Source organism: Cnephaeus nilssonii, assembly GCF_951640355.1.
Source record: "Cnephaeus nilssonii genome assembly, chromosome: 4".
In the NCBI taxonomy this organism is placed as follows: domain Eukaryota; kingdom Metazoa; phylum Chordata; class Mammalia; order Chiroptera; family Vespertilionidae; genus Cnephaeus; species Cnephaeus nilssonii.
Genome location: NC_137075.1, coordinates 86,491,264 through 86,510,659, shown reverse-complemented (window position 1 = coordinate 86,510,659; position 19,396 = coordinate 86,491,264). Strand labels below are relative to the sequence as shown.

Genomic DNA, 19,396 nt, shown 5'->3' with positions numbered 1-19,396 from the left:
TTAATCTGTAGCTTGGTGTCTTGTCAAGATATTAATTCTACCCCACTCTTTCACTTTCTTCTGGGATTCTGGATATCTGTATGTTAGATCTTTTTCTGCATCCAGTATTTTTTATGTACTTTTCTGTATTTTCCTTCTTTTTCCCCCTCTGTACTTTATCTGGATAATTTCTGTTTTCTAGTTCATTTAGTGTCCAATCTGCTGTTATAAGCATCTGTTTAATAATTTCATATTATGTATTTTGAAAATTCTAGAATCTTCATTTATTTTTTTATAGATTCCAGTTCCTTGGTGAAATTCTCATTTTGCCATCTGCTTTTCTAAACATATCAATCACATATTAAAGTCTGTGTCAGATAATTACAATATCTGGATCCCCTTTTGGTCTTTTTCTATTGTATGCTTTCTTCCTTGACTTTTAGTCATTTGGTCATGTCTCATAACATTCCTGGTAATTAAAAAAAATCAATGTCAGACATTGTGTATAAGAAGTTATAGAGGGTCTTGATGATGATATTGTTCTCTAGAGAGGATTTAATTTTCTTCTGGTGGTAGTTAAAAGTAGGAGCAGATGACCTTGATCCAATACAGGCTTGAGATGACTTGAGTCTTTGTTTTAGACTTCTTAAGGGCTGATTTAAATCCAGTTTCCCCTTACTCCAAGAGTGTTGTCTTTCAGAGGCATCAAATGGAATCCTGGGGTGTTTGCCAGGGCCTCTCTTCTTGGCAGGCCCTGAACTGTAATTTTTCTTTTCCTAGCACTGTGAGGCTACCAAAAGTTCTGCTTACCTTTTTTGCTTCAAAATAGGTACTTTTGGCCTCGCACCCCCATGCAGGTTAGGATTCAGTAAATACCCTGAAGGGAAGAGCAGTACAGAATGTCCAGGCTCACTTTTCTGTGGTGACTTTCCTCTGGAATCTTAGCCCCTCAAATCCTGCCTGTCTCGCTAAATCCTGAACTCTAATCTCTGTCTCTGCAGTCCTGTGAGATTGCCAAAAACTCTAGTCTGCAGCTAGTTGCCTCAAAAGGAAAAAGTAATGGAGACTGTCAGACTTAACTCTGCATTTCCTTTTTCTCTGGTATTTTAGCTTCTCGCATGCTGGCTGCTTTCTTTGTTTGTTAATTTAGTTTTTAAATCCAGTTTTTATTGTTAAGAAAGCCAGGATAATTGGTCTGATATAATCTACTCTGTGATAATCTATAATGGCCGTCTTTACTTTTTAAAAAAAATATATTTTATTGACTTCAGAGAGGAAGGGAGAGGGAAAGAGAGATGAGAGATAATCATTGGTAGGCTGCTTCCTACATGCCCCCTACTGGGGATCAAGCCTGCAATCTGGGCATGTGCCCTGACAGGGAATCGAACCATGACCTCCTGGTTCATAGGTCAATGTTCAACCATTGAGACACACTGGCTGCCTTTACTTACTATTAAATACTAGAGGCCTGGTGCATGAAATTCGTGCACTCAGGGAGGTCCCTCAGCCCTGCCTGCACCCTCTCGCAGTCCGGGAGTCCTTGGTGGATGTCCAACTGATGGCTTAGGCCCGCTTGCAGGTCTAAGCCATCAGTCAGACATCCTTAGCGTTGCTGCGGAGGTGGGGAGGTTCCTGCCACCGCCGCTGCACTCGCCAGCTGTGAGCCCAGGTTCTGGCTTTGCGGGACTCCCCCTATGGGAGTGCACTGACCACCAGGGGGTAGCTCCTGCATTGAGTGTCTGCCCCCTGGTGGTCAGTGCACATCATAGTGACTGGTCATTCTGCCGTTGGGCCGAAACTGGCTCTCCGACATCCCCTGAGGAGTCCTGGATTGTAAGAGAGCGCAAGCCAGGCTGAGGGACCCCACCAGTGCATGATCGGGGCCGGGGAGGGACGTGGGAGGTTGGCCAGCCAGGGAGGGATCGTGGGAGGGCTGCAGGGCGTGTCTGGCCCATCTTGTTCAGCCCCAATCAGCCGGACCCCGGCAGCAAACTAACCTACCGGTCGACTGTCTGCCCCCTGGTCAGTGCACATCATAGCAAGCATTGAGCGGCCTTAGCATATTATTAGCATATTGAGCTTTGATTGGCTCAACGGATGACTGGATGACCGGACACTTAGCATATTAGGCTTTTATTATAAAGTATTTATTAAATATTAATAATTTATAATAAGAATTATAAATAATTTAAAGCATATATTAATTATTGCAATGAACTTGACATATAAGGATCCTGCCCTCATGCAGCTTATATTCTTATAGGGAAGAGAGGTACTAAGTACATATCCTAAATAATAAAAGCCTAATATGCAAGTTGTACCCTTGACTGGGATTTCAACTGGGAGTTGAACCAGGAGTTTGACCAGGGGGCGGGGCTGACGGCAGCAGCGGCAGGTGGCAAGGGGAAGGGAGGCGCCCTTGGCCAGCAGCAGCTAGGGACCCTACCTGTGCATGAATTTTGTGTACTGGGCCTCTAGTTTATTTATATTCTGATAAGTAAAGAAGTGTTGGGTATTGTGAGCTTATTTCAGAAATTAGTTCAAGTGATAGGAGGTAGTCAAGTACAGTTACCTTGAAGAAGTGCTATTTGAGCATAGCTCTGAAGGATGAATGGAATTAACTTAGGGAAAAGTAAGAGGTTCTAGAACTATGTTTTAGCAACTTTTAGGAGAAAAGAAGCATGGAAGGTTTAAGGCATCCAAGAAGGCCAGTGTGGATGGCCTGCCTGATAGGCATTGGCTAAATTATGCCAAGCTTTGTAAGCCTTATTGAGGATTTTCTTATCTCTTTTCCTGTATCTTTCAATTCTGATCAGATCATTAAGTCTGATTCTAATTTACCTTCAGTCCCAAGACAGTTAACTTTTTAAATCTAGTTATTTATTCAATACAAATATGTTAGGTGCCTTTTGTAGGCAAGGCTTTAAATTAGGTACTGAGGTTGATTAGTGACAATATGAAGAATTGGCTTTAGATTCAGATAAACCTGAATTTAAATGTCAGCCTATTTATTAGCTGAGTAATTTAAAAATATATATATTTTATTGATTTTTTACAGAGAGGAAGGGAGAGGGATAGTTAGAAACATTGATGAGAGAGAAACATCAATCAGCTGCCTCCTGCACACCCCCACTGGGGATGTGCCTGCAACCAAGGTACATGCCCTTGACTGGAATCGAACCCGGGACCCTTCAGTCCGCAGGCCGACGCTCTATCCACTGAGCCACACCGGTCAGGGCTAGCTGTGTAATTTTGCATCAGTTACTTAATATCTCTGAACCTGAATTTTCTTATGTGTTAAATACTACTAAAAGAAGTGATAATAGAAGGATTAAGTTAGCTAATTGGTAAATATATTCAATAAATGGTGGCTTTTTGTAATGTTATACAATTATACACCAAATTTATGCACTGGAGGGGGGGTCCCTCAGCCCGGCCTGACCCCTCTCACAGTCTGGGAGCCCTCAGGGGTGGGAGGCGACCCGGCGATCAGGGGAAGGCGATGCCCCATCACATCTCTGCTGCTGCCACTGCCTGCAGCGCAAGCCTCGGCCGGTCCTGGTTACATGAGCCTCGGGCGGCCCTGGGTGGCTGGGCAGCCGCCATCCGAGGCTTGCCTGCGCCTCGGGCTGGCCCTGGATGGCTGGAGAGCTGAGGGGACTGGGAGACTCCGGAGGCAGGCTCACGGAGTGGTCGGGCCCACCTGGGGGCAGGCCTGGCCTTGCCGCGTGCCTGCTGCCCCGGCGGGGCTGAGGGGACTAGGCGCCGCCATCTTGTGGCTGTGGGGGCCACCATCTTTGAGGGTGGGGCAGTCAATTAGCATATTCCCTCCTTACTGGCTCAGCAGCAGGCTGCATTGGGCGACCAGGCCAGCAGGGGAGTTAGTGAGGGGCGACCAACGACCGAGCAGCAGGCTGCATGGGGCGACCAGGCCGGCAGGGGAGTTAGTGAGGGGCGACCAACGACCGAGCAGCAGGCTGCGTGGGGCGACCAGGCCGGCAGGGGAGTTAGTGAGGGGCGACCAAACGACTGAACAGCAGACTGCGTGGGGCAACCAGTTGGGGGCGACCAGGCCGGCATGGGGGGCACTAAGGGGCGACCAGGTCGGCGGGGGGGGGGCAGTTAGGGGCAACCAGGCTGGCAGGGGGGCCAGTTGGGGGCAACTACGCCAGTGAGGGGGCAGTTGGGGGTGACCAGGCCAGCAGGGGGGGCAGTTAGGGGCGATCAGGCAGGCAGGCAGGTGAGCAGTTAGGATCCAGTGGTCCCAGATTGTGAGAAGGATGTCCTGGATTGGAGAGGGTGTAGGCTGGGCTGAGGGGACCCCCCCGCCCCGTGCACGAATTTTGTGCACCGGGCCTCTAGTATAGGATATAAAAGCCTAAGCAACTGGTTGACTGAACAACCGGTCGACTGGTCGCTATGATGCACACTGACCACCAGTGGGCAGACACTCAACACAGGAGCTACCTCTGGTGGTCAGTGCGCCCCCACAGCGAGAGCACCGCTCAGCCCAAAGCCGGGCTCATGGCTGACAAGCACAGTGGCAGTGGCGCGAGCCTCTCCTGCCTTCGCAACAGTGCTACCGAGCTGCAGCAGGCAGGCAGGCAGGCAGGCACAGTGGGGCTGGGATGAGCGGGAGCTGCGCGGTGCCTGGCCCGGGCTTGGGCTCCTCCCTGGCTCCTGCCCAGGCTTTGCGCCCTACTACCAGGCCAGACCTGTGGGGATTGGGCCGAAACTGGCAGTCTGACATCCCCTGAGGAGTCCCGGATTGTGAGAGGGCGAAGGCCAGGCTGAGGGTCCCCACCGGTGCATGAATCCATGCACCGGGCCTCTAGTCTGTTTATAATGCAGTAGCTAAAGTGATCCTTTAAAAATATAAATCTCATTATTCCTCTGCTCAGAACTCTCCAGTGGCATTAATCTTACTAGGAATAGAAACCACAGTACTTGCAATATCCCATGAAACCCTATGAAGCACTTGGCTTTCTTTCTGACCTCATATCTTACCCTTCCTTCAACAAGGATGCTGTAGCCACAGTTGTAAAAAGACTGTCCCCCTTCCCCCAATTGTATTGTCTTTGCTCTTTTGTCAAAGATCAGTTAACTGTATTTATGTGGGGCTTTAATTTTAGAATGAGTTAATACCCACAAAATAACTTGCTGGGATTTGGAGTGGAATTGTATTGAACCTGTAGATCAAATAGGAAAGAATTGATATCTCGACAATAGTAAGTCTTCCTATCTATGAACATGAAATATCTCTCCATTTACTTAGTTCATCTTTGACTTTGTTCTTCAGAGTTTTGTAGTTTTTCATATAGATCTTGTACATATTTTGTTAGATTTGCCCTAAATTATACCTAAATATTTAATTTTTTAGGTGCTAATGTAAATGTTTTTAATTTCAAGTTCCACTTGTTCATTGCTGGTATATAGGAAAGTAATTGACTTTTCTATATTAACCTTATATCCTGCAACCTTGTTATAATTGCTTATTAGTTCCAGGAGGTGTTTGTGTGGGGTTTTTTGTTTGTTTTGGTAATTCTTTTAATTTTCTACATAGACAACCATATCATATTTGTGAACAAAGACAGTTCTATCTCTTCATTCCCAATCTGTATATCTTTTATTTTCTTGTCTTATTCCATTAGCTAGGAATGGTGAGGCCCTGACCAGTGGTTAGAATGTCGGCCTGCATACCAAAGGATCTCAGGTTTGATACCCAGTCAAGAGCATGTACCTGGGTTGCAGGTTTGATCCCTAGCCCCTGTTAGGAGGTGTGCAGGAGGCAACCAGTCTATGTGTCTCTCCATCATTGGACTGGTGATATTAATAAAAACTCACCTTGATAATAGTATTGATGAGCCAATTAACAATTATCCTATAGGATTTTTTATAAAATATTATTTCTATTTTTTCATTTTCAAAAGATTTTTATAGTATATTTCTAAAATCATCACCTTCAAAGAAACACCTAGCCTTATTACAAATAGGTATATTACTGGTAAATGCAGGCATTGGTAGAAACGTGATTTTTTATTTTAAAATTATTGGGTTGAGATTCTAAAGACAGCATTAATGATTGTTTAAGTTGTTTTGACTAGTAAAATGTCAGGTATGATAGACATAATCACTCTTCAGTGGTAATGATATTTCTACCATACTTGGATGACATGTCTGTTTCTTTCTGGTTTTCTCTCATAAAAATTGCTTCTACCAATGCTGGGAATTGCTTCTTCCTGTTTTGAGCTTCTTGAATACTGCTGGTCTTAAAAAGGATATGTGTGGAATGGGATTTGTGGGAGTTGTTGTGAACAAACAACAATGTCTTATCTGTTTGTCTCTTTCTATATGTACATACGGTATTTTATATTCCAAGATCCAGTAGTTTACCTCTAGGCCAGTGGTCAGCAAACTGCGGCTCGCGAGCCACATGCGACTCTTTGGCCCCTTGAGTTTGTCTCCTCCACAAAATGCAACATGTGGGCGGGCGTGCATGTTCAGTGCGATTGAAACTTCGTGGCCCGTGCGCAGAAGTCAGTTTTCGGCTCTCAAAAGAAATTTCAATCGTTGTACTGTTGATATTTGGCTCTGTTGACTAATGAGTTTGCCGACCACTGCTCTAGGCATTTGACTTTTATCTAGGGCAGTGGTCGGCAAACTGCGGCTCGCGAGCCACATGCGGCGCTCGAGCCGCGGTTTGCTGCTCTGTTGACTAATGAGTTTGCCGACCACTGCCTTAGGGAAAAACACTTAAAAAACATTTTAATAATGTACTAATGTCTTTAACCTGAACTCAAAACTTCTGGGTAAGGGTAATGTCTTAGCAGTGGTCGGCAAACTCATTAGTCAACAGAGCGGCAAATAGCGGCTCGCAAGCCGCATGTGGCTCGCGAGCCGCAGTTTGCCGACCACTGATCTAGGAGAATTATTTGTTATGAATTAGAGGAGATTGTGGTTCTACATTAGTGTGTGGCTCTTCTAGTTTGCTGCAATGACTTGCAGTAGTCATCTTTGTTATCTATAATAAAAAAATATATATATATACTAATTAGGCCTGATGTCCTTCTGGACAAAGACAGGGCTGCGAGGGAAGCCTGGGTCCCAGGTGCCGGAGGGAAGCCAGTGCCAGCAGCCGGGGGAAGGAAGGCCTACTCTTGCACGAAATTTGTGCGTTGGGCCTCTAGTCCTTCCTATATAATAAAGAGGTAATATGCAAATTAACCATCACAAGATGGCTATGCCCACAGCAGAGGCGAGGTTCCCGTAACACAAGATGGCTGCACCCAGGGTGGTGGTGGGGTTCCCATAACGCAAGATGGCTGCACTCACAATGGAGGTGGGGTTCCCGTAACACAAGATGGCTGCACCCACAGCGGAGATGGGGTTCCCATAACGAGTGATCAGCAGGGACCTGAGGCTGCGTGGAGCCGGGCCGGGGCGGGGAACTTGAGGCTTCTGTGCCCCCCCTGCCCAGAGGGGCTTGACAGGGGATCTCAAGGCTCGCCCCCCGCCCTGGTGCTGGGTTGGGGGACCTCAGGCCACACCCTTTGCCCCGGGCCTGGAGACCTGTGGCCGCACCCCCATGCCCCAGCGCTGGCCTGGGTGACCTCAGGCTGTGCCCCCTGCCCGGCCGGGCTTGACGGGGGACCTCAAGGCATGCCCCCTGGTGCTGGGCCGGAGGACCTCAAGGCATGCCCCCCGCCTGGCAGGGCTTGACGGGGGACCTTAGGGCGTGCCCCCCACCATGGTGCTGGGCCAGGGGACCTCAGGCCACGCCCTTCACCCTGGGCCAGGGGACCTCAGGCCGCACCCCCCCACCTGGCATGTGCTGGGGGTCCTGAGGCTGCACCCCCCGCCCAGCAGGGCTTGACGGGGGACCTGAGGCTGTGCCCCCTGCCCGGTGGGGCTTGACGGGGGTGGGGCCAGTTGCATCTGGGTCTTGCGCGATTTCAAAGCGCACGTGGGTGGGCAAGGACTTGATTCTGGGTCCCGCGGCGCGCCCCAGACTCTGACAGGAGGAAGATTTTCATATACGTTTTACTAATTTTCTTTCATCTCTGACACTTCTATTATAGAGAAAGGGCAAATAGCAATATTAAAATATTTCCTGTAATTCGCTTTTAATGTGCACGAATTTCGTTCACCGGGCCACTAGTATTATAATAAAGTCCTGTTTTCTGGGGAAATTTGAGAACCTCCTCTTTTAATTTTGTTTCCTGTATTTTATTTAGTTACCATCTTAGTGTAATGTAGCAATAATTATGTTACAACAATTTTGTGAGATTTTTATTATTCTCATTTTACAGATGAGGAAACTGAGGCTTGGTGAAGTTACGAAACTTGTCCAAAGTCACACAGCTTGTAAAGGGCACAACCAAGATTCAGAGACAGGTCTGTCCAACTTCAAACTCTTAATCATGGGCATGAATCTTTTAAATAACTGTGAAATATCAACCTATGATAAGTTATATTGATACCAATATTGTTTAGCTGTTGTTTAACTTTTTCTGATACATTTTTAATGGTGAGTTTCTTTATCCATAATAATTTTATATCTTTTAAATATAGTATAACATAGTAATTAAGGGTCTGAAACTCTGCATTTGAGTCTGGGCATGAGTCCCTAAATTTCTCCACTTACTTGTGTGACATTGGGAAAGTTAACAAAATTTTTTATACCTCAGTTTTCCTATCTGTAAAATGATGATAGCAGTCTTATACATCTGATAGGGTTGCTGTTAAGATTAAATGATTTAATATGTAGAAAGCACTTTTAATAGTGCCTGGTACCCAGTATTATCATCTAGCAACTAGTAAAACATGATCATTATTTCTAATTCTGTGTAGGAAATTTGGATAAAGCCAAATTTAAGAGGCAATATAAGATATCACAAAACTTACATGAACGAAAATTAAATTTGAATAAGGTAAACCTAAAGAAAATCATACATTTGATTGAGTTCAGATCTGTTGTAACGCAAACTGGGCAACTGCTTATAGGTCTCACATGTACAAGGGTATTGTATGTATGAGAACTACAAAGAGGTCCACTAGAATACTCTTTTAGTCCAGTACAATCATTGTATTATGAATGTGTTTTGTCTGTTTTCTTTTTGTAAAAGAAATTTGTATTTAGAATAGATGTATACATTTTTAGGTGGCTTTAAGGAGATGGTGTTTTGGCAATGTTCACAGAGAATTACCAAGAACCAAAACCTTATGTTATGTAAATTGTTGGCTACATTTTATCACTTCCAGGAGCGGTTATCAGAGCTTACATGTGGTGAACCAATGGTTTGGTTGATCTTTGAACCAATGGGACATTCAATAGAACTCAGCCGAATACTGATCAAGTATTCACACTTGTTCAATGCAGCTGTCAATTCTGAAGTGCCATATCAGCTATGACTACAATTTGGTTAAAATAAAATTTTTATAATTAGTGATAATAAGTTTATGCCAATTGCAAAAATATCTATGAACAGGAGTAATTTGAGTCAAGTTACGCAAAAATTTAAAGACTGCTGTTAGGATATAAGGAGATCTGTCTGCAAAATCTGTTACCCCATTGATCTCCAGGGTTGATTTGGCTGATCTGGCTGGCTAGGCGAGTCTCTCCTTCCTTCCTCACCCACGTGTGCCCCTCCCGAAGCTGCACACTTTGTTGAAGAGGATGACCTTCCCCAATAGAACAGAGTACCATTCCTCTACTAGAATTTTCAAATAAGCTCTCAAAAGCTGTCATTTAAAAAATGGGACTTGTCTCATATGCGAGCCCAAGATTGCTTTTAATCTACACATGCATTTAATTTATTCTTCTTTTCTTTTTTTAATCCTCACCTGAGGATATATTTTTACTGATTTGAGAGAGAGAGAGAGAGAGAGAGAGAGAGAGAGAGAGAGAGAGGTGTAGACAGAGAAAGAGAAACATCATGTGTGAGAGAAACATTGCCCTGATCGGAAATGGAAACCAAACCCACAACCTTTTGGTGTATGGCAGTGGTCGGCAGACTCATTAGTCAACAGAGCCAAATATCAACAGTACAACGATTGAAATTTCTTTTGAGAGCCGAAAACCGACTTCTGCACATGGGCCACAAAGTTTCAATCGCACTGTACGTGCACACCCGCACGTGGTGGTATTTTGTGGAAGAGCCACACTCAAGGGGCCAAAGAGCCGCATGTGGCTCGCGAGCTGCAGTTTGCCGACCACTGGTGTATGGGCTAATGCTCCAACCAATGAGCCACCTAGCCAGGGTTAATTTATTCTTTTTATCATATTGAGCCTTTCTGTCCTTAAATATGGTATATCTTTCTAGTTTTTTTTAATATATTTAAAAATATCTTTCAGTAAAATATTTTTCTCCATAAAGATCTCTCAAGTCTTCTCTTAGATTTAATTATTAGATACCTTATTTCTTGTTACTGTTGTAAATCATATATTTTTCCTTTCCATTTTCTATTTGCTACGATAAGCTTTTTTGGTATATACATCTCTGTTCAGCAACCTTACTAAAATATTTTATTAAAGTATTGCAAATGCAAATTTTGTCTTCCTTTCCAGTGCTTATACCATTGTTTTTTTCTTGCCTTACTAGACTAGTTAGGACTTCCAGAACATTATTCAATGCAAGTGTTAATAGTGGGCATTCTTATGCTGCACCTAATTTTTGAATAGTGGGCATTGATATGTTTCACCATTAATAATGTTTGCTATCGATTTTTGATAGACACTCTATAGGTTAAAGACATTTCTGTTGCTAGTTGGCTAAGATTGTGTGTGTGTGTGTGCGTGAGAGAGAGAGAGAGAGAGAGATTGAGAGAAAGAGAGAGAGAAGAATAAATATTGAATGTTATCAGTTGATTTTTGTGCATTTATGAGATCATGTGGTTATCCTCCCTTATTCTGTTAATGCAGTGAATGACAATTACATTTTCTAATGTTGAATTACCCTTGCATTGCTGGAATGAACCCAAATTAATCATGGTGATCCTTTATACATTTGGATTTAGTTTATTAGTACTTCATTTAGGATTTTTGCATCTATGTTCATGAGTGAAATTGGCCCATAATTTTTATTTCTTATGTTGTCATGATTTGATTTTAGTATCCAGCTAATGCCGACCTCAAAGAATGAATTGAGAACTAATCTTTATCCTTCTGAAAGGATTTCTTTAAGACTAGAATGATCTGTTTCTTTAAAGTTTGGTTGAACTTCTGTTCAACTTGTCTGGACTTAGTGTTTTGGGGGAGGCATGTGGACTTAGTATTTTTAGAGAGGTATGTATTCAGTTTTCTACATGGTTTTAGGATTTCTGTTTCTAGTTTGTTTTTAGAAAGTTTTTTTCTTCTTTTTTTAAGAATACATCTACTTTGAGCCCTAACTGGTTTAGCTCAGTGGATAGAGCATCGGCCTGCGGACTGAAGGGTCCCAGGTTCGATTCCGGTCAAGGGCATGTACCTTGGTTGCGGGCACATCCCCAGTAGGGGGTGTGCAGGAGGCAGCTAATCAATGTTTCTCTCTCATTGATGTTTCTAACTCTCTATCCCTCTCCCTTCCTCTCTGTAAAAAATCAATTAAAAAAAAAAAAGAAAAAGAATACATCTACTTTGAGTTCTTAAAGTATTTGGCATAAAGCTGTTCAAAGCATTCTTTTGTTATCTTAAATTTCTGCTAAGTAATATTTTCCCCTCTTTTTAAAATCTTCACCCGAGGATATTTTTTCCATTGATTTCTAGAGAGAGTGAAAGGAAGGGAGAAGAGAGAAATGGAAGGGAGACGAGGCGGTGGGGAGAGAGAGACACATCAGTGTTGCCTCCTATACCCCTATAGGGCTGGAGAACCTGAAACCAACTTCTTAACTGTAATTTTGCTACTGTTATGAATCATAATGTAAATATCCGTGTTTTCCGATGGTCTTAGGCTCTACAGCAGCGGTTCTCAACCTGTGGGTTGCGACCCACAGGTTGAGAACTGCTAGCAGGGTCGCCTAAGACCTTGGAAAACACAGATATTTACATTACGATTCATTAACAGTAGCAAAATTACAGTTATGAAGTAGCAACGAAAATAATTTTATGGTTGGGGGTCACCACAACATGAGGAACTGTATTAAAGGGTCACAGCATTAGAAAGGTTGAGAACCACTGCTTTAACATCTTTGAAATTACGATGAATCGCTCATACTGAGAGGCATCTTACTATTGATGGTATTTCATAATTAATGAACAATTATTAACAACTAGAGGCCCGGTGCACGAAATTCGTGCACAGGGGTGTGTGTACCTCAGCCCAGCCTGCACTCTCTCCAATCTGGGACCCCTCGAGGGATGTCCGACTGCCCGTTTAGGCCTGATCCCGGTAGGATCGGGCCTAAACGGGCAGTCGGACATCCCTCTCACAATCCAGGACTGCTGGCTCCCAACTGCTCAGCTGCCTACCAGCCTGATCACCCCCTAACCACTCCTCTGACAGCCTGATTGATGCCTAACTGCTCCCCTACCAGCCTGGTCACCCCCAACTGCCCTCCCCTGCAGGCTCGATCGCCCCCAACTGCCCTCCCTTGCAGCCCTGGTCCCTCCCAACTGCCCTTTCCTGCAGGCTTGGTCACCCCTAACTGCCCTCCTCTGCAGGCCTGGGCCCCCCTCCCCCAACTGCCCTTCCCTGCAGGCCTGGTCGCCCCCAACTTACCTCCTCTGCCAGCCTGGTCACTCCTAACTGCCCTCCCCTGCAGGCTTGATCACCCCCAACTGCCCTCCCTTTCAGGCCTGGTCCCTCCCAACTGCCCTTCCCTGCAGGCCATCTTGTGTCCACATGGGGGCAGCCATCTTTGACCATATGGGGCAGCCATCTTGTGTGTTGGAGTGATGGTCAATTTGCATATTACTCTTTTATTAGATAGGATTTTTTCTTTGTTAGTGGAACATAAAATAATGATGCATGTTGTATTCGATACTATCATAGCTTTGATGTAATACACACTATTATATACATACTAGAAGCCCGGTGCATGAAATTTGTGCACTGGGGGTGGAGGGTGGGGTCCCTCAGCCTGGCCTTGCCCTCTCGCAGTTTGGGACCCCTCGCTCCTTACCGCCCACCTGCTTGCTGCTCCCTACCGCTTGGCTCACTGCTCCTTAGTGCTGCCGTGGAGGCTGCCGTGGAGGTTCCCGCTACCGCTGCTTCTGGCTGAGCGGCGCTCCCATGCACTGACCACCAGGGGGCAGCTCCTATGTTGAGCGTCTGCCCCCTGGTGGTCAGTTCATAGTGACCAGTCATTATACCGTTTAGTCGATTTGCATATTAGGGTTTTATTATATAGGATAGGATATTGAATGTGAACTGTAAATGAAAAATAAAATTTAAAAAAGAACCAAATAAAATTTTAGATCTGAAAAATTTTTTATATATATATTTTTTTAATTCTCACCTGAGGATGTTTTTAAAGTTGATTTTTAGAGAGAGAAACATCCATGTGACAGAGAAATACCAGTAGGCTGCCTCTGCACCTGCTGACCCACTGGGATCTAACCTAAACCTAAGTATGTGCCCTAACCTAGAATCCAACAGGAAATCCTTTGGTGTACAGGTTGGGACTCCAACCAATTGAGCCACCTGGCCAGGGCAGGTGGGGGTGCACTGGGGGTGGAGGGTGGGGTCCCTGAAAAAAATTTTTTTAAATGTACCTCCAAGCCCTGGTTGGTGTGGATCAATAGTTAGAGTGTCCTCCCACGTACCAAAGGGTCATGGGTTCGATTCCAGGTGAGGGCATGTACACAGGTTGTGGGTTCCATCCCTGTCGGATAGCTTGGGCAACTGATCGATGTTTCTCTTTCTCTTTCCCTCTCCCTTCCTCTCTCTCTAGAATCAATGAAAAAAACATATCTTTAGAGGAGGACTTAAAAAGAAAAAAAAATGCTGGATTGGTTCAGTGGATAGTGCTCCTGCAGGTGGACTGAAGGGTACTGGGTTGGATTCCGATCAAGGGCACGTACCTGGGTTGCAGTCTCAATCCGGGGCCCTGGTCGGGGATTCAGCAAGAGGCAACCAATTGATGTCTCTCACATTAGTTTCTGTTTTTCTCCCTCCCTTCCACTCTCTGTAAAAAAAAAAATCAATGCAAAAATGTCCTCAGGTGAGGATTAACCAAAACAAACAAACACCCATCCCCAGTGTGATTATTGAAGGAGTATATGAAGTATTTGTTGAATAAAGGGGAAGGGATGGGACTTCGATTTCTAACTGTTTTAGCAACTCTGCAAGCCAGAGGATTTATTTTTTATTTTAATTTTTATTGATTGATTATTTTAGAGAGAGGAAGGGAGCGAGAGAAACACCAGTGTGTTGTTCCACTTATTATGCTCTCTTTGGTTGCTTCTTGTCTGTGCCCTGTGCCAGGGATCCAACCCGCAACCTTGCTGTATCAGGAGTTCTAACCCACTGTGCTGTGTGCTGCCTGTCCGGACCCCTCAACAAAACCCCTCTGGCATGCCCTGGCCCCTGCTGTGGGCCGGAGCTCCTCTGCCAAGGCAAAGGTTTGGGTTCCATTCTGTCAGGGCACCTACTTAGGTTTCGGGTTTGATCCCCGGTTGGGGCTGACTGCTGCTCAGGAAGTGACTGAGGGCCATTGAGGTCCGTGTGCTCTAGTCATTTGGCGGGGAGCTGGGGTTCCATTGCCAACATGGCTGACTCTGATCCCCACTACCCCCGGACCTCCATGAGGACAACTTCAACTACGGCAGCTGTATGGCCTCTGCCAGCGTACACACCTGCATTGGTAGGTCGCCCTCTCCGGGGCTCGCCAGGTCTGGCTGCTGCACAGTTGCCCCGGGAGGCAGATTCCTGGGTTCCCAGGGAAAGCAGGGTCCTGGAGGGAAAGCACTTCGCTCCGCCTCCCTTTGGGGCTCCCGGGCCAGAGCGGAGCGCCCATCCTGCGCAGGGCTGGGCGGGGAGAGCCACCCAGGGAGGCCTTCTAGCTGGGTGCTGAGAAGAAGAAACTGGAGCCCTTCCTCTTTGAACCCTGTCGTCTTCAGTGTAGCAAGGGACAGATGAAAGCCTCAGCAGCCTTACTGGGGCATCTTTAAATGAAGGTATTTTTTTTCAGTGAAAATAAGTTTATTGTGTAATCAATATTGTGTAATTATTGTGATTACAGAATAACCTGCATTGAGTTATCTGCTGGGATGTTTGTGCTTTAGGGCATGTGAACACATTTTATTTTATTTTATTTGACGCAGCCTCACGTCCCCCAGCCTCGTGCGGCATGCAGCCACGCCCACCTGCTCCTGCTGGTCGTTACCCGTGAGGGCGTCCCGGATAATTTGCATATTTCTCTATTATTATATAGGATTATTATATAGGACTAGAGGCCCGGTGCACAAAGTCGTGCATGGGTGGGGTACTGCTGGCCCACCCAGATAGGGGCCGATCGGGGGAGGAGCCGCGGGCGGTTGGTGGGCCGGCTCCAACCCTGATCGGGGTGGGAGGCTGATTGGGGCCGGGGCCTGCCAGGGGGAGGGGCCGTGGGCGGTTGGCCAGGCGGCCCTGCCCCTTGGTTGAACTACTGGTTGAATTCCTGATCGAACTCCCAGTCGAGGGGACAATTTGCACATTAGCCTTTTATTATATAGGATGATGACTCTTCATTCTATCCCATCCCCTGCTTGAAATGCCCCCTTTTTGGTTCTCATATCTTACGTTTATATAATTCAAGACCTTAACCCTTTGCACTCACTTGCTTTTTTCTCAATTCCTGCTACCGACGCTAACCGTGTCGAGTCACACTCGACATCCGAGTGCAAAAGGTTAAAGGAGGAAATAACCTTTATTTTCTCACCTTGGATCCTCTTTTTCCAGCACGTAGCACAATACTTTATTGGACACAGGGTTAGGTTATATTTCATTAACAACACATTAAGCGCCAAGTTTTGTCTTCCTTTCCATTTCAGTCACCGGTGACTGACATGGCGCTTAACGTGTTAAGGGAAGGGTGTAGGTATAATGAATCACAGCACAGGCTATGACATATTCATATTATGACCAATATTTTAGCTTCATGTGAAAAGAGGTTAATACCTATATTAATTAAGATAGTTTTGGATACACAGAACCCATTGCTTCCTGCCCGTTGGAGAATTTCTTGGATGGATGCTTAGTCATCTGATGATGTTCAAGAAGGAGTTTAACCAATGAAACAAAAAATTATAAAATATAAGCCACTGTGAAGGAAATGAGAAGAGTAATACAATAAATAATTATAGAAAGTGGATTTTAGAAAGTGGTAAAAGGAGCCCTCATCAATGAGATGACATTTAGGTTGAGACTTGAAGTATGAGCGGGATTCATAAGTTCTTGAAGGGTCTGAGAAAAAAGCATTTCAGAGAGAGGAAAACAGCAGACGCAGAGCGGGAAAGAGCTTGCAGTTAAATGAAAGGATCATAGTTAGTTGGAGAGAATGTCACTTCAAAGAAAGAAAGGCAGACTGGGGCTTTCCCTTAAATGCTAACATTTACTGAGCATTTGTGACGTGCTTGGCACCGTTCCAAGCACTTTGTGGGCAATATGAATTATTATGCCATACTGACTTCTGGATGCTGAGAGTGGTTTGATTTGAAGATGCATTGTTATGCAGTGCCATGATCCATTTTACATTTGTAAATATTACACTGACTACTTTGTGTACACAGTTGATCAGAGGGAGACAGTGGAGGAAATAGAAATTAATACTAGTTGATGGTATATACTAGTCGAGGTAGGAGACAAAGTTGTCTTGGACCATGGTTCTGATGGTGGCAATGAGCAGTGAACAGATTTAAGATATATTTTATAACTCTTCTGTTGATGGCTTGTATAAAGGGAGAGAGAGGGCTGTGAGGAAGAGGAAGGAGTCAGACTGGAGAGAGTTCAAGAATTGGAGAGAAGATGTGTATAGATAATTTGTGAAGTTATTTGTCAGTAAAGGGGAGCAGAACTGTTTTTAACCTTCTATTTCTATAAATTTCCAAGTGGCATTTCTGTGTGTCTGTCTCTCTTTTTAAAATTCTTGGACCCAGTTATATTTTTATTCTAGTCTGCCTCTCCAGATTCCAGCACCTTTTTCTCATCCCACACTTGACAGATGCTCAGAGGAAGAAAGTAGTGTAAAAAGTAGGCTAGCATTCTCAGCAGTTCTGCCCTTTTTTCATCAAAAAGTTCCTTGCTAAATCAGTCCTCACTAGCTATATCAGAGCAAAATCATTTTGTTCTATACGTAAAGATTTAATTCTTGAAGTCTGTCTGTGTTATACAGGGTTAGGGGTGATAGGTATTATGCATTTTTAGCTAAGTCTTAACGTACCTTAAGAGGTAAGGGTAAGTATAGCTGAATTGCAAATTCAGTTAATCAATTATTTTCTCAAGTGGGCAACTAAAAGATAAAATTGATTTTGTAACTGAAAGAAAAAGTACTCAGAAGAGATAGCTTTTTAGGAAAATGTTTCTTAAAAATATACAGGTTCTGGTTTTGAAGTCACCTTTGACTGCAGTTTTAAGTAGGTTTTTTCCTCATTTTATGAAGCTCTGGTTTTCCATTATTATCTTTCAGGAGTAAATAAAGAAGCCATATATCAAAACAAAAGAAAGAATATTTTGGATGAGTGGGAAGATTAAAATTAGTAAGGCAGAAACCTAAAATTAAAGTCAGATAATAGATAAGGATCAGAGACTACTGTTTAAATCAGGGGCTCTTAAATTTTTGATAGTTACAGAATCCTTTGAAATTCTGATGAAAGTTGAAGTCTGGCTTAGAAAGTGCAGACACATGTACATTCAGATTTGTACATAATCTTAGGACATTGCTGAATCTGAAGAACCTATGTGGTATATGATACCCTGTGATATTGAGAACATGTGATCTAAATTGTAATCAAGCCTGAGGGGTATGTGGCTGGAGAGCTTCGACATTCAAATTGTGACAATGTTCTCTTCTCAAATACCAATCTTTAGGATATTTCAGACAATTTATTGTTCATCTTAAACCTTTGGTGTGATAGTTGATAAAGCAAAGTGTTTTAGTTTTAGCTATTGAAAATTACAATACTCTGTTCTTAAAATATTCTAATTCAAAATGCCATAGTTGGCACAGTTTTCAGAAATAAGGTAGCACAGTATTCAAGATAACCCTAATCATATGTTGCTTATTAATTAAAATAAAAAAAGTTGAGCCCTAGCTGGTTTAGCTCAGTGGATAGAGCGTCAGCCTGTGGACCAAAGGGTCCTGGGTTCGATTCTGGTCAAGGGCACATAACTTAGTTGCAGGCTCCTCCCTGGCCTGGGCCCTGGTTGGGGCTCATGCAGGAGCAAACCAGTCGACGTGTTTCTCTCACATTGATGTTTCTCTCTGTCTTTCCTGCTCCCTTCCATTCTCCCTAAAAATCAGTGGAAAAACATCCTCGGGTGAGGATTAACAAAAAAACAAAAACAACAAAAAAGTTCAACTGTAATATAAACAAATTTTAAATTTACTGACATCCCAGGTTTATTCAGAAGCTGAATGAATTTTTTTTTTGAAAAGTAGGTTTAAAAAAGAAACAACTGTTTGATCTATGTACCTTTCCATGAATCTGTTTATAAATTAACTTTTATCACAAAACTAACTATGAACTTTAAAAATGAATTTTATTAGTCCTGTGTTTATTTTAGTGTTGTTAATGAAGTTGTACTTCGTGCTATTCATTTGGCTCAGTGCCTAAGTGGAACATCTGAGCCAGTGGTACAAGTTAATAAGTTATAAATTGTTTCCTGTTAGGCAAATTATGCCAGTTAGGAAAATTAATCCAAAATTCTTAGAATTTATTGTTGAGTAGGATTGAGTAGATGACCTACCTCTAAATCCTTTGGCCATGCTGAGAGTCTAGGATTCCTTACATTTTTTCACTAACTTAACTTGACCAAATAAAAAGATTTTTTCTTCACTCTAAATCTTGACCAAGTTCCACATCATAAGAAATACTAAAAATCAAAGAGAGAAAATTCAAATATGAAATACTTTATGCTTGTAGTAAAATGTTCTAATTTAATGTAATGTTAATTTAACATGGTATTTTTATGAGTAAACAAATGATTTTTTTTTTTTTTAGCAGATGGACAGTCAGTACATTCTTTTTCATGTTACTTCCCCTATAGAATTCTGGGATAGAATGATGAAGAATACAGTGCAGTTGTATATATTCAAATTCAACCATATTTGTTCAGAGAACAGTAAAATAAAAGTCACAGTTTAAAAATGATTTAATTAAATTTAGATCTCTTGTTGTTCTGCTCAATAAGTTTGTGCTATACATTGTTTTTGCGCCTCCCATAGTCTGAGCATGCCCTGTGGTTCTAGTACTAGTTTGAAATTTTTCTCACAGCATAGATCCTAAACGTAAGCTTGC

General features: G+C 43.6%; 1 protein-coding gene across 7 annotated transcripts in view; it reads left to right on the top strand.

Moving 5' to 3' along the window:
* Positions 1-19,396, top strand: part of NUMB (NUMB endocytic adaptor protein) — a 145,993-nt gene that overhangs the window by 63,107 nt on the left and 63,490 nt on the right. For 6 of the 7 annotated variants that reach the window (XM_079769161.1, XM_079769163.1, XM_079769164.1 and 3 more), the window contains exon 3: positions 8,289-8,373. The exons of the other annotated variant lie outside the window; for it this stretch is intronic. The gene's annotated coding sequence lies outside the window, so the exon portion shown is untranslated. The remainder of the gene's footprint in view (positions 1-8,288; positions 8,374-19,396) is intronic. 7 annotated transcript variants of the gene reach the window in all.